Source organism: Alligator mississippiensis, chromosome 7 (assembly GCF_030867095.1).
Source record: "Alligator mississippiensis isolate rAllMis1 chromosome 7, rAllMis1, whole genome shotgun sequence".
NCBI classification, from domain to species: domain Eukaryota; kingdom Metazoa; phylum Chordata; order Crocodylia; family Alligatoridae; genus Alligator; species Alligator mississippiensis.
Genome location: NC_081830.1, coordinates 82,033,226 through 82,049,086, shown reverse-complemented (window position 1 = coordinate 82,049,086; position 15,861 = coordinate 82,033,226). Strand labels below are relative to the sequence as shown.

General features: G+C 42.5%; 1 long non-coding RNA gene across 1 annotated transcript; it reads right to left on the bottom strand.

The window, feature by feature from the left end:
- Positions 1-2,167: 2,167 nt before the first annotated feature.
- LOC132251937 (uncharacterized) lies at positions 2,168-8,834 on the bottom strand. Its single transcript, XR_009463682.1, has 3 exons — positions 8,603-8,834; positions 2,531-2,711; positions 2,168-2,348 (listed from the first exon to the last, which is right to left on the bottom strand). It is a non-coding gene; the product is annotated as an uncharacterized LOC132251937 (long non-coding RNA).
- Between the last annotated feature and the right edge of the window lie 7,027 nt (positions 8,835-15,861).

Sequence of the window (15,861 nt, the reverse complement as noted above, 5' to 3'; positions counted from 1 at the left end):
CTTTTTCTCTTTGCTGGTTTATAGGACTCTCATCACAGCAAACACTAGGACTGAGGAATTTCCAACTGGAACACATTGAAAATAGAAAGGAAATAACCTCGCATAAACAGCACTGAAGAAGAAATACAAGTGAACATGCAGGTTACGGCTCACTCCATTGCCACAATGCGAATGATATTGTATTTTGTGTCTAGGATGCTGTATATTTTCTTTAAGAAATGCCAGTGACATTTTACTTAGAATTTAATTATATTGTTGTTGATTTTTTTGGCAGGGGAAAGGGAAGTTGGAGAGGAGGGCAAAGATTCAGAAAAGGATGAGGAGGGATAAAAAAGTCTATCAATGTTCCCACAAGCCGGTGAAAATGTCTTGATATTTAACCCATTTATTGCTTCTGAACTCTTTTGTTATCAAGGACAAAATACCTTTTCATGTTGCTTCATGAATTGGGTTCCTCAACATTAAATGGTCAGACAAATATTTCTACCTAAAAATACAATGCAGCAGGGACAACAAAGACTAAACTTGAGGAGAAGGCAGTATCCCAGAGTAATGGTAGTCACCTACACGAAGGGAATCTTTATTACAACGTTTGACCTGTAAGTCCTTCGCATCATGATACATCAATGTGACTCTGTGCAAATGTCCTTATCCTGTGACGAAGCAAAAAAATGTCCACTTTGGCTGCAAAGTGGATGCCCCCACCCTTCCTAACCAATGGTACACTTTCTATGAAAGCTCCAGTCTCTTCAGAGCCCAGAATTCAATGCTTCTCCCCGTAGTAGCTGTTAAAGGATGATCAGCTGGTAATGTTCATCCCCTTTTGTCAGGCTGAATGCTTAATTCCCTGCCTCTGCAATATAGTACATCACTCACCCAACAATGAGAACAAAGTGGTTTGAAGCATAGGTCTTCTGGATATTGGTATATCCATCATCTTGGTTGTTTGTGGGACTGAGCCCCAGAACTAAAGCAGGAGGCTCCACTGCTAGAACGAAGGGATTCAACTAAGGGACCCTCATGATCATCTAGTTGACCTCCTGCCTGACAGGAGGTCAAGAATTTCAATTCTCTAACATCTGAGATAGACATCTAAAAAGACATCCACTATTGATTAGAAAAAAACTTTAAGAAAAGGAGAAACTACTCAATCTCAAGGTAAGTTATTCCAATGGCTAACTGCCCTTATTGTTTAACATTGGCATCTTGGTTTTAGCCTGATTTTGTCAAGCTTCAGTTGCCAACCACTGGATCTCTCTATGCCTTTTTATGGTAAGGTCAAGTGCCGTCTGGTATAAACAGTCTCTTCTCCATGCAGGTACTTGCAGACTGGGATCAAATTCTCTTTTAGCCTCCTCTGAGAGTAGATCCCAAAGGTGATCATAGGATCATTGGAAAGCAGGGCTGGAAGGGACCACACAAGGTCGTTTAGTCCAGCTCCCTGCTCTAGACAGGATCGTCCATGACTAAACCATCCCAGCTAAGTGTCCAAGGATGTCTCCAGACAAGGATGGAGATTCCTCAATTCCTCTAGGTAGTCTGTCCCAATGCTTGACCACGCTCATAGTCAAAAAGTTCCTCCTAATTTCTAACCTGAATTTCCCCTGCTGAAGCTTAAGGCCATTGCTCCTAGTCCTATCCCCTATGGCCTCAGAGAAAAGCCATAGGGAAAAGATGCATAATATGCATTTTGTGCACAGGAATACAATGAATTCAAAGAAAAGGAAAATTAGCAGTCTGACCAGACTTTAAAATGTTTTGTCCTGTTATAGTTGGGTTGGTGTGTTATAGCTGTGGTGGTCCAGAAAATATCTGGGAGGGACCAATGCTCAAAAGCTTGTCCAGTAGCTCTCCTAACAAACAATTGGTTCAATAAAGGTTATCAGAAAAACCTCGCTTTCTTATACATTTCCTGGGCCATCACGGTACAACACTCCAACACTATCAAGAGGAGAAAAATAGCATTTACACTGGACTGTGGAAAACACATAGAACACAATGGCCCGTCTATTAAAATGGCTTTTTCTAATCAATCCTGAGGCAGAATGCAGTGCCAAATGTCTTCCTCTTTTATAAAACAATTATTTCAAAGGGCTGAATTAAAGAAAAGGGGAAGGGAGGAGGCCCAGAGGGCAAACACACAAAGGTCTTAAGTCACGTGGCTGTGTTCAACATTTGCACTGAGTTAAGTCATACATTTATTCCAAATCAAAAAATACAAAGAAAAGAAATGGGTGCACTTGCCAGCAGCCTAGCTACTGCACTTAGCTGTGGTTTCTTTTTGTCTTCTGCAAGCCACTGGAAAAGCCGTCTCCAGGTTGAAATTCCAGCCCCTTGACTGATTTATTCTAAAAAAGGAGAAAGGGAACGTGGTCCTCATATCTTGTATTAATGACAGTACTATTCTACATTTATAAATAGTATCTCTTCAGTCTGAATGCATCTCTATGTCACAAGGTCGTGTGCCCTTACTAGGCCATTCCCAGACTGCCTTGCCCATACTACCCATGCCCATGCCCATACTACAAACCTGGAGTGGATATACACGTTAAGATGTTCCCAGGCGTCCTGCCGTGGCTAGCTTGAAGATGTTGTCCTCTGGCATGGTTAAGACTCTCAAAGCACACTTTACAAGTATTAACTAGGTCTCAAAACCTCCATGGGAACTGCAGCAGGTAAGCATGACTATATCCATTACACAGATCAACAAACTGAGAAAAAGAAAAACTAAGTGACTTAAGAGGGCTAAGGGCATGGTCTTTGATATTAAATCACTGGAACAGGAGATCCATATGCAGTTCCCACTCTTGCTACAGGCATCCAGTATCCCCTTGACCAAATCATTTCATTCCTCTGACCCAAATCCTCAGAGGTATTTAGAAACCTTTTCTTCTATGAAATAAAAAGGAATTAGGTGTCTAAATGCTGCTGTGGATCAGTTCCTTAGTTCCCACTTGTTAAGTTGGCATGTAATGGGATATCATGGCAATAAATTAAATAGATACTACAGTGATAAAAACACCCTCATAGGCAATGACAGTAAGCAAGCCAAGCTTCTTGGTTCCCAGTCCCATGCTGTAACCATTAAATCATACCCCTTAATCTTTAGATGTTATGGAAAAATATTCGGTTAATCATTTCTTAAGTGGGAAACACATCTTAATATTATGAGCCTAGGGCTCTTACTGAGGTAATTTATTTGCCTTTTGTCTGAATCAAAATGTAACAATGTGTAATAGTTGTAATTATCTTGTAAAAAGAAAAAAAAATTACAAGAGCAACACATCTCTGCAAGCATTATCTACCTATAATTGTAATCTCGCCTAATCTAATGGAATGAGACATTTTAAATTCGGAGGTGAGCAAGTCGCCATTATTTTGGAGACGATATATTCTGCCCACCTCTTCCTTCAAAACCTAATTTGTGACATCCTGTGCAGCCCACTCTTTCCATAAAGTTGAACAGCGTGCGATACAAGTCGCAGCCCAAAAGAAATGTAGGTCAATGTTTAACGGAGTTTCCTTGAAATGGAATGGAGTTGGATTTTATATGCAAAAGGCCACACAAAGAGATAATTTGCCTCTGATAGTCTTTGAAAGTTGGCCAGGCCTGTTAGCTCTAAAAAGGTTCAAATATGGAAATAACAGAACATGCTAACGAACTAGTGAAACAGAAAGGGAACGGAGAGATAAATGACTTGGAGAAATGTGGCAGGTCAGGGAAGCCAAGGCATAGTGGAAGAGGAAAAACTCAGAGGGTTTTTTTTTTCCTGGAGGGGGAGGGGTTGCTAAGCAAAATTAAAATGGTTTCACACAGCCAGGATTCTAATAAAGGAAATTAAAAAAGAGAAAAAGTTTCTTGTGGCAAGAGGTCCCCTTAACCCAGGGTGCCTGACCCTTTGCTCAGTCACAAAACCTCATGCAGCAGCTCTCAAGAACCTTCTCCCTTTTATAGTCCAGCCTGATAGAGTAATGCACTCCAGCTGAGCCCTGCCATGGCCGGGCTCTCCCCTAATCCCTGAATGAGGGCAAACACCTGTGGCAGCTTTGCTGCTCAGCGACAGAAAATTAACTCATTCCTGGCTAGCATGGCAGAGAGCTTTAGGCTCAAGGAACAGGGATTCACATTCAGCGTCTGCATTGACAGCAGAATTCAAAAGATGGATAAAAGCATGGGGAATTTGGATCGCTTGCAATGAGCCCGGCTCATAATGTCTTATTGGTATCTGTGAAACTATATTCTTGACTAATCTATGTGAAAGACTGTCACTAATGTTACTGCATGAGTACGCTCCGGTCCGAGCAACAAGGGGCACAGGCTGTACAATTCATGGAGCCCCATTTAATGTTGCTGACAGCTCTAGCAATGTAGGGAATGGCATTTCCTACCAAGTTCCCTGCAAGGACCCTTATGAAGTGTAAATTATCGACCTAGCAAAGAGACTCTGTGCATGGCAGACAGAGCTTTGCAAAGGAAACATGACATTGCTCAAAGAAACTTTTGGGAGTCGTCCCACCCAGAAGGGACAAGCCCAAAGGGAGATGGGGGTGGAGGAGAAGCTGGAAGATTTCTCTCTTCTTTCCAGAACAGCATCAGGTAAGAGAGCTGAACATCTCTATCCTTACGCAGTCCCACCACTGATTGGCCATTGATTCTTTCAAACTAGTCAAGTTTGAACCCCCCCCCCGAGCTGATTTCTCGTCTTACACCTATTTAATATAACCAAAATAAAATACAGGACAAAGTGACTGTCAGGAACTGCTGTATCTGTCTGACAGAGGGGGAAGTATTAAATTAGCAAGCTGCCAGTGAGCGCTACAAGCATGTTTCTGAAGGTTTGAAATCTATAAAGCGTGTCAGATACCCGGGGGACCCTTTGACAAAGACACGAGGGGGCAAAAGAGAAAGGTTCGAGCTGCACAAGAACAAGGCGTGGATCTTGCTGCCCTTAAACATGATGCTGTGACAACTCAAACTTGGCTGCCTCGCAAGAGCCGACTTCCCCAATTATCTGTCTTTAGTGACAGCAAAAATACCTCCCTGTCCCCTTAAGCTAGATTCTTGGCCGGAGTGAGAAACGGGAAGCACGGCCCAAGCTGCGAACAGGTGTTTAACGGGGAAGCTGAAAGGCAGCAGGCTTCCACATGCAGAAACTCTTAGAAATAGCTGGAGGGAGTTAGCAGGGCGATAAGGATTATTTTCCCTTTTTTTTCCCCCTGAGAGAAGTTAGAAAGTAGGTTGTCAGGATATCGGAGCAGATGGTGAGTGTGTCAGCGGCACTTGTGAACCAGATTGTTCCCTCTCTTGTAGCATTTTGGGTATGGGACCCGCTGGGAGATTTGTCTCCTGTCGTTCTTGGGGCTGTAAAAACACACTAGTAATATTGGGTGTCTGGCATAGGGGACTGGAAAGGGGCCTGAAATGTCATCCTCCTGAAATCAGGCCTTTTTAAGGTATCTCAAGGGCCGTGTCCACACGCAGCGTGGATGTTTGGTTCCCCAAGGACAGCTAGTGGCAGCGCACCTTGCACTGCAGCTACTTGTCCTTGGGGAACACCTGTGCCACATGTGCTCTGGCACACGGAAAGTTACCCTGGGGCGCCATAGAGGAGGTTGGACCCAGCACTGGGCTGACCCCAGCAGCCTTACCTGGGGTGCTGGGGGCCTCCTGCGGCTGTAGCAGTGGCGGTTCTGCCACGTGGAGCCTGGTTGGCAGCCGCAGCGTGGCTCCGGGCACCCCAGCTCTGCTTTTGAGTGGCGCATGCTGCCCCCATGTGCACCACTTGGCTTTTTTTCTCCGCGGGTGTTTTTGACCCCTGGATATGGTATGCGGCGCCGCAGAAATGTCTGTGGCTGCGTCCCAGCAGGCTGGAGACTGAGCTCTCAAGAGCAACTCCAAGGAGCGTTCCTTGAGTAGCTTCACAGGGACATGTCGAAGGTTGGAGCATGCAGATGGGAACCGGTGATCAGGCCATGCTCAGAAGCACCTCTGCCAGAACAAGCTGGAGACGCACTATAGATATGTCCTTTCCATCTCATGACTGTATCTGTTAGTGCCTTTGCTCATACATGCTAGAGCTGAGCTGGAGCCACAGCTGTGCACTCAAAGCCACCCAGAAAGTGAATTTTGCATTTGGGCCTTAACCTATTTCTGGGCCAATCAAAACCCTGCCACCCTGCAAATCTGTGGGTGTTCGACTTCTATGGCTTGCTATTCAGTGCACAGCCATTCACTCTTTTCAAGATAAGAATCCTGTTCTTTTAATTTGTGGGAGGGGCTGCAGGAGCCTTAGAAAGATGCCTCCCTTTTATTGTTGCAGAAATCCAAGGGAATAATAGTGATTAATAGTAATAAAGCACTGAAAGGAAGTGGTTTCCAAGCTAACACGTAAGTAAGGTTGATGAGTCTCGTTGGCTAGAGGGTCATGTTTAGGTCACCATTAGGACACATATAGGCAGAACTCCAGGACGTCTCCTGGTTTGGTAGGGATACCTTTAGCACAGGCTACAAATGGACCTCTCTGCCTAGTGTCCCCAGAGTCACCTCACTCTGAGCCTCCTCATCTGGGCAGCATCTTGTGTTTGATTTCTGCTTGTGTTTGATCTCCCTTATCGAGCATCACAAAGCAAGACAATATCAGGAACAGGTTTGATGCTCCTCTGCTGTCTCATGCTGTACTTCTCATTCTTCTTCTCTGTGCTCACATCATTCTAGACCGAGTCATTGAAACTGCGGGTTCAATTTGAACTCAGGTTAAATCTGAGCTGGAAAGCAAACTGTACCTCTGTCCTCAGGATGCAGCAAATTGGAAGAGAGTCTGTGAAGCTCCTTTTAAGTGCGAAGATTGCTGTTAGCTCTGTCTGGAGCTGCAGTTTGTGTACCTGCTTTAAAGGGAGAGGTTAAGACAAGTGTTCATATCTGGTTCCCTAATGTTAGGCATTTAAAACTATATTTAGGACCCTGGCAAAATGACCTTACATTTTGAGACAGTGGCTGTGTCTACATGAGCGGCGGACTTCACAGTTGTTTCTGCGCAATCATTTAGCTCTTGTATAAGCAAGTACTAAATGACTGCACAGTAACCAGCATTAGTGCACATTACTGTCGTGGCATGGGTTTTTTTCCCTTCCAACACCTGTATGCAGTAGCTCATCACTATGGTGTGGTATCGTCACCGCATGGTTAGCGCCTGGCAATGCTACCGTGCAGTAGCTCGTTGCTACTGCGCAGTAGCGTCTCATGTAGACGTGCCCCCTGAGTACTGAACGCCACCATCCAAGTCAGTCCTTGCTTCCTTCCTCTGTCCTACAGTCTAACCATCAGAGGGGCCAACACGTATTGTACTTGATTGGTGTCTTGATGGTCCTCTTTCGGGCTCTTCAGCAGGAAGCATCTTTGGATTCCTACTGCACCTCAAGAAGACAAAGGAAAGGCTCTCGCCAAATACAGCACACACAGGCTGAATTGCTGCTGACTGCTTCTTACTAGATTGATCTGTAATTGTTTTAAAATGACACAAGGGTTCTCCCTCAGACTTTTACAGTAACACTAATACGTGCCATTAAGCCACAGACGTGCGATGGAAGCGGGGTGGAGCTGCACAACCTTAACAAGAGCTCTGGATGGCCTTCTACCCCAAGAAACTCTCCTTTCAGGACTGTTGTCCAGGGGGAAGCGAAGGTGTCGAGAGCAGTAGAATTGCTACTTACTTCTATTCTGTTCTGCTGAAGGAATACATTTTTGTTTCCCTGACTTTTTTTTTAACCCAGTTGTCACCATCATCCTGGTTAGGATACTAATAGGCGAGCCGCACAGTGACCTTCCAGACCAATATGTATGAGAGTATATTTTTAGTAGTCTGTAGAAGACTTGGTGATATGAATACAGGATATTTTAATGAAAAATGTACATGCATGTCCTATGCTGGGTTTTAGGGATGTTTTTCAGGATAAGGTTTACGGAAACTGAAAGATAACAAGGCCTGTTATAGAAAAACTCTATGAGCTACAGAAAAAACATTGTTTTCTCAACTAAAATGACTCTTGCAAATGTCAAGATTCACTCAATATTACCCTGTATCTTATTTTACATTTAGATCTTTAATTTGGATGTAAAAGCATTACAAACATGTGGCCTGATATCTTCATGCAGGTTTTGATTTGTGTTATAGTTGTGCCTAAAGGTTCAGGCGACATTGGAGCGTCACTGTACTAGGCACTGTATATTCCCATAGTAAGGGATAGATCCCTGCAGTTCAAATACTCACAGGGGGAGAGAAAAGAAGTATTATTATCCCCATTTTTCATCTAGGAAGCTGCAGAAGAGAGAAGTTTCATGGCTTGCCTAAGTTACAGAAGCGAACATTGACCCTCAGATCTCCTGCATCTCCCCTCCATGCCTTAACTACAAGGCTAACAAAAGAGGCTTGGATTTCTAAGCTGTCTTTCCAATGTGATTTGCAACTCATGATTGCTGTAATGTTGCAGATCCACCTCTCTACAGTTTACAGTTAGTAACATGGAAAATCCTCATTTGGCACAATAACATTTCAATTTTGGAAAAGACCATAAACACTTAAAAAAAAAAAAAAAGTAAACTTACAGTTGAAATGATGAACACTTTGGAGGGATTGAGAAGTATCTGGTGGTCTGAATATGTAGCTTGGAGGTTAAAGTCAGTCTTGTAAGTGTATAAACATTCCCAATTTCCAGTGGCACAGCATGCAACTGAGAGAAGGATTTGACCCCAACGATCTGGATGTTGCCAGTATTGTTCAAGAAGTCCCAGATGAAAAAGTTTCTTAAAAAAGTAGCAGTCTTGACAACTTTTTTTTAAAACTGAAAAAAAAATAAATCACCAATCCACTTTTTATTGATTCCTGCTGGTTGTACGCACGCACACGCATGAGGCTGGGGAACTCAGGGTAGACTTCTGCCTTTCCTGAGTCCTACACACCCATGCTATACCTAACGTGTCAGCTTCAAATAACAAGGGCACATTGTTTTCGGTGGAAATACTCATGGTGGTATGGATGACCTGCATGAAAAAGTTTTCTGAATGGGCACTTAAAACATGGAAAAAACAGTATGTTGATGAAGCTTGGCTCATTTTTTGTAAGATGCCACCAGTACGTAGCAATAAAGTAGGACAAGGGCTGCGCACTATGGTCTACAGCCGAGCGCTAGCAAATTACCATTGCTCTTCAGCCTCTGCCTATGGAAGAAATCCAACCTTGCAGAATTAGCGCTGTTCTATATATGCTGTGGATGTTTGCAAAAGTCAGTTTGTTTATAAAAAAATACTTCTCTTGAGGATGAACGGGGATGCCAGTTTGACCTCTGTGACCCTGAAGAACAGGAATGCACTTTTTAAGCACCTCCGGCCCTTCTTCACAATTTGTCTAATCCTACATCTCCCCTACCATCATAGGCTATTTGCTGTTAGTGCCCACAATAGTACAAGCAATAGTACCATTATATAGGCTTCCTTAACAAAAGACTTTCATGATCATTTTCTGGGGACTTGAAGATTGACAAGATCCCCTCCTGTTACTCAGACGCATTTTCCCCTCCTTCCTGGTGATTTCTTTTCTTGTTTCCAAGAAGGAAAGTGCCTCACTGAGTAGCGACCTCTCTCTCTGTAGAGAGACTTGCTAGAAACAAGAAACACCGCATGTTAAACCTCCTCCCAGAGGGCATTTTGAACAAATGGAGTGCTGGCTCCTGTTTGATATGCTGCGCACTGGTGGCAAGACTATACAATAAATTCAATTATAGTGGCACAAAAAATGCTCTTAAGTGATGTTTACCTTGTGGTAGGGAAGAATATGGCATGTGCAAAGTTAATGTTTTCCAAAGTTACGGGGAGTGAAGAAGTGAAGCAGAATTTCCCCTGAAATTCTGACTGGAGAGAACTCAATTGGAAAAATATTGAAGGTGAAAATTAAGCGTTATTACAGGACACTTTTGCCGGATGTCCTGGTTATCACCAGTCACAATCTCTTTTTTTGGAAGATTTGGCACGGTTTGAGCACTTTTTAAGAAAACACAGCGAGTCCTAATGACTAAATCCGAAGACCGAGGATCACTATTCCTGATTTGGCTTCCAGTCTGTTACGTGACTTTGGGCAGTATATTTAGGTAAAATAGCAGAAAGCAGCCACCATTTTGGAGAGCTCCTGTTTTGAGTACCCGTCTCACCTCTGTTTTCCAGAGACGATAAACATCAAATACCTCCTGCCGGGGTGCTCAAAATCCCTCAAAAGAAATCCCCTGGTTGTTCAAGTTGAGTACCCAAAAAATACAGCACCCCAACTGATTTGAGAGCTGGGCTTGATTTTGGGGTCTGGACTCAAAGATCGTCCAAGGTCCCTTCCAGCCCTAATGTCTATGAATTGTCTACTCCAGACCATTTAAACCATGACTCCACTATGCCTCATGTGGAAGGTGAAGATATTACCCCTTGTTCTGGCCTACACCACGGGGTGTGCAGCAGATTAATTTATGTCTATGAAGCATTTGAGAACCCAGAAGGAAAATAATGACATTAATGGCAACTAGTAGCTCTCATCTATGACTCAGAGAACAAACTAAAGGAAAAAGACGGAAGACTGATGCTGCCCTGTTCACTTGCAGCCTCCGACCAGACATCATCCTTTTAAGCAGCTAGTATACTTTAACATACTGCTTTATGGGAAAATGCCAGGCTCAAGCTTCAACTTCCCAGGTGGTGAGGATAAATATTTGTCAGCAGTGCCATTAATACAAGAGAAAGAGGAAGAAGAAACAAGAATAACATTTTCTTAGACACTATTCTCTTCTCCTGTTGCAGACAAAACCCACACTGATGTCACCGGGTGTGGTTCTGAATGTCTGGAGAGTGACCTTTCCGTGATTCATCTTCTCTAATACCTCGAGTCAAGCATGTGTTTTGATCAGATGAGCTGCTCTTCACATCTAGGGCTGGTGCGTACGAGGCCTCCTTCAGAGCGGAGTTCAGCTTTGAGATCAGTAGGGCCAAAGTTGTCTGAGCGCTGAGCAGAGATTTTGGCCCAATGCGGTTGATATCTCTGGAAGACGGTGAATCTGGGACACCAGAGAACTTCATCAGATATTATGGGGGTGTAGGTTGTATCCGTGTTGGTCTAAGGACATCGGCAGACAAGGTTCTTTGGGTGAATCTGATATCTTTTATTAGACCAACTTAATTTTCAGTTGGTCTAATAAAAGATACCAGATTCACCCAAAGAACCTCAGATATTGTGGGAATTTCATCAGATAGGGTCAAGTTCCTGTTCATACAAGGTATTTCGTCTGTATTGGAGCGAAAAGAGTTGAGGTCCAACTAGGTACCAAAACTACAGGGTTCAGCTTGCAGGATTAAGATACAGTCTCTTTTGCAATCCAAAAGGGCTCTGATTTAAGGGTACGGTGATGTTCTCCTGCTTGGTGTCTTGAACTTCTTTCAAGACACCAAGGCCGAGTTTGGTACCACGATACGGTCAAGAAGTTGGGCACAAAGCCAGGTTCTCAACACTGAGTAGCTAGATACTGTAAAAATAGGTGACGTATTGATATTTAAGCTGACAAACAGATCGACTGAACAGTCTCTGAGCTCCTTGATCTGTATGCCAAAATATAAGATCTACTAACAGTGAGGCTGGTCTATGGGGGGCTCCTGCAAAACAGTTTCTAAGCAGTTACAGGAAGGGGTGGTGCTTCAGAGGACAAGTCCGATATAACCCATGGAGCTTTCCTTCTTCGTGCCACACTCTCTGCTTACATCTCTACCCAGAGTTGCTAAATCTCCTTAACTGCCTTATGGGAAACATCTCTTTAAACTCTAAGCAAAGACTATATCTACTAGTTTTCCTCCAGTTTCCATGCCATTAACAGGTTTTCAGATTTTAATAGGTTAGAGATCCTTAGCTTAGCCTTTTAAACCTTTTGTTGATGTGTCCCTACCTTATAAAGTACTAATTGGTGTTTACATGTACTGCAGCCATCCAGCCACTGGGTATGGTTTAAAATCCTCAATGGACAGACATGGGCTTTATACTGCTAGGAGTTTTAAAACAGTCGTTTTTCTAGCTGAAGCATTAGGAATTGGTGCAGCATATTTAATCCTCAGCAACCCTGGAATTCACATCATGTGCATCGCAGTGACTTGTAACTTTCTCTGGCAAATAGTTCATATGGATGAATCCAGATCTGACACTGAAAACGGGGTCCTGGAGCGTTGTGACCACAACAACATCTTTTGCTTTGATTTCTTCCATACCAGAGATCATCAAACACGTTTCCTGTTCAATACCAAACCATTCCTGTATATATGAGGATGACCTCCTGGTTGCCCAGAGACAAAATTCTTTTGTCAGCCTTTTAATTCATTTAAAAATGTATATTGATGTGGGCACAGCAGAATATTTGGGACCAGAGTAGTCACTTCACATGCATCTGATACTAGGCATTATAGTACACGGTGCTATGATTAAAGAAAGGTATGGAAAGAACGTCGGGGGTGAGTAAGGAGAGAACTGAGCATATCTGATATTTCTATACGTTCAAACAAGAGGAAATATGGGGATATAACAGAAACAATTTCCATGTATTTGGATGTTGTATGTGTAATATTCGGGCACATATTTTGTACGTTACCTCTCCATGAACTGAAATGTGTGAGAGGCCACTTTCATACTGGCTCAGATAGATGCATTACATAAAGCCAAAGCTAATTATATGGCATTCACATAAGTTACACATATGGGTGGACTGGTGGACCGCATGTCCAAAACACGACCTCCAATTTTGAGTGTGTGGTTATCTATTTGCGTAACATCAGACGACTGCACACACACAATCAGAGTCTCTCTGGAGTCCCATTTGAAAATTTGGCCCTCTACAAGTAATCAGTGAAAACTGATGAGCATTATAGGGACTGGGAAAAATTCAAAGTTGATGCCACTTCATTAGTCAAGTGGTGTTGTTATTGCTGTAGACTTGACCAATGGGATAGAAAAAGAGATATCCCCAGCAGTTACTAATGATCACCTCCTCCCTGTGGTACGATGCCTTACTGGTTCCAGAAGAACTTGGGGCATGTTTGGGAGAAAACAATTTGAGAGAAGTAAAATGACTAGATGACAGCATTCAAATGAAAGAAATTCTGCTGAAATAGTATTTGGATCCAATGCCATACAGATAAGTAGCCATCTAGGTGTGTGAGGGTCGACACAAGAAGATGCAGAAAAATGAGTAGGGTTTTATGTTAAATTAAGGGGGTGGGGGTTTAACAGATAATACCCATGATTTAATAGAAAAAAAGATTATACTAAGCTCATTGTTTCACATGGATTTGGCAAATGTACTGGAACTGTCATGAATGCATGGGGACGTTCATGTGACCAAGCAGAGAGACACCTGTCTGTGTTGAGTGGGCTTTCAAAATGGGTCAGTTTTGAAAAGAAGTACTCTTATAATTTTGGAGCATCAATAGTGAGATCCCAGCAATGACAACACTGAACTGAAGGGAGGCTAGAACTGACCTGATGTAGAGGAAAAAGTCCATCCTGGCTGAGCAATCCTTTCCTTTTAAGGATAAGAGTCCTTGGCTTCTTTCGAAACTAGTCTTAACTTGGCTCTATTTGCTGCTGTTTCTGCTTATCGAACTGGCTTTGGGGTTTGATATGCAAATTGCTCTAATTGGCCCCAGTAGGAGCACTGTAAGTCAAAGGACTGAGTGACTGAAGACCACGTACGTATGCTGCATTTGTGGCTTTACGCAGACAGTGGGAAAAGTTACATTGCTTCCACGACCCCATGTAGTTGAGTACTTGCACAGCTATGCCAGGCATTTTGATTGCATACTCTACATTGCCAGTGAGATGCTATTCTTGGGTGGAGAGGTGAATTCAACCATCTGAGACAGAGCAGTGTACATTGCAGTTATTGCATTTTTGCTTCTAGACACAGAACTTGTTTCCTGTACCCCGTATAGGTGGGAGGCTTCAGTTCTTTTTTCCATGAAGTGCATCACAATTCCTACAGAATTAGAGCAACCAACTAGCAAGGTCACCTTTACTTTTATTCTTTGCTTCTGACAGCCTCAAAGATAAATAGCTTATTGAAGAATGTTGTGTTGTAATTAAGCTAACAACAAATGAAAAGAAAAGTGGCATTGTGTGGACTTAGCCTGAAGACAGAAGAGAGCAGTTATAGAATGGCAATGCCAGTTGAAAAACTCATCAAAGCAACTGTACACTCATTTGTTTGCAAAGTTCATTTAGACAATGGACAGTCAGTAAGGGCACCATCAGCAAGGTCAAGAAAGGGGAGAATTTTTCATTACGTGATTAATTTTTCCCTCCTACTTTATCTCCAATATAGCAGCATGGCTAGCCTTGTCTTGAATGTCAATAATTTATCCGTCTCTTGTCATCTTTCATTTTGTTTTGATAGATTTGCCTAGCATCTTTCAACCGAGAGAACATCAATGCAAATGGCAAACTGATTAGCAAACGATGGACCATAGTTTTTTTTCATGGAGAAGGTGCCAAAACCCACCAAAAATTATGAGTCCTCATCAGCTGCAGTGGCAAGAGGACCTTGGACCTGAATGTACACCTAACTGAGGCATGCCAGGGTTCACAAACAGATTTTTGTTGAACCAAAATGCCAAAAGAAAGCCTGTTGGAGAGGCTATGTACAATTAAGCCTGTATAGGTATTGTGGACCTTTGGTTTACACCTAATATTTATGTAAAGACACCTAATATTTATGAACTCTCATTCACCAAGTATGATCCCCATGCCTCCATGTTGGATTCTGATGACTCTTGACGCATTATCCCATACACGCTGTTTAATCACCTCTCACCTTGTCCTTTTTTGAACCATACTTCTGCTTTTGTATTACAGCACACCTTCTACCTGCCGGGTGCTAACTATTTTGTTTACAGCATCATACTGATTTTTCCCAATGCAAGTTGTTTCAAGAAACAATCATGTTGCATCTTGCAACGCTGTGCTTTCAGGGGTGCTATTCATCACTTAGGAGCATATGACCTGTGTATGTAGGAGTCTTTTTACCTGCTGCTGGGGACACAGCCTGGGATGAGACAAATCATTAGCTCTCAGACAGCACCGAACAATGCTATCCCAAAGTTAAAAATGGGAAATGAAGGAAGATTTTTGCAACTGCCAGTGCAATAGAAATGTGGAGGTTGGCTCCAATGAAATTTGTCCTGCAAATAATTTCCTACGATTACATGTATATTTCCTACGATTTACATACAATTTACATATTTCTTTGAATTACTACAAATGCTTTTCTGGGTTCAAATGGAAATTTTCAAGACCAGGTTGAAAAATATGTTTCAGATCATTCCTATTGGTTTTAAAACCAGGCACATTACTGCAGCCGTTTCTTTTATCCAGAAAAGGTGTAACTGTCATATCAAGTTAGAACTTCAGTCATGTTATTTTAACTCCGCATTAGCAAAATCTGTAACAAAACGTGTCTCTGCTGTCCACATCTTGCATCTGGAGCAAAGTTATGTTTAAGTCTGATCTCTAAACCCAGTATGGAAATTATATCTGGTATGTTCTGCACTTTGTAACATGGTACATGTGGACTTTTTTATTGTCGTGATAACATAACTATATAGTCCACCTGGTAAAAACATTACACATTAAAAATGACATTTAGTCAAAAGAAGCTGGTGCAAAAACATCAGAATTACATATAAAAAGGTTGTAATATAAAGCTAAAAACAAACACCTAACCTTTATAGGCATTATCTGGCAGCTTACTTTTAAACAAAGGTCTGTAGCTTATGGTGTCATTTTAAAGGCTTAGCATTGG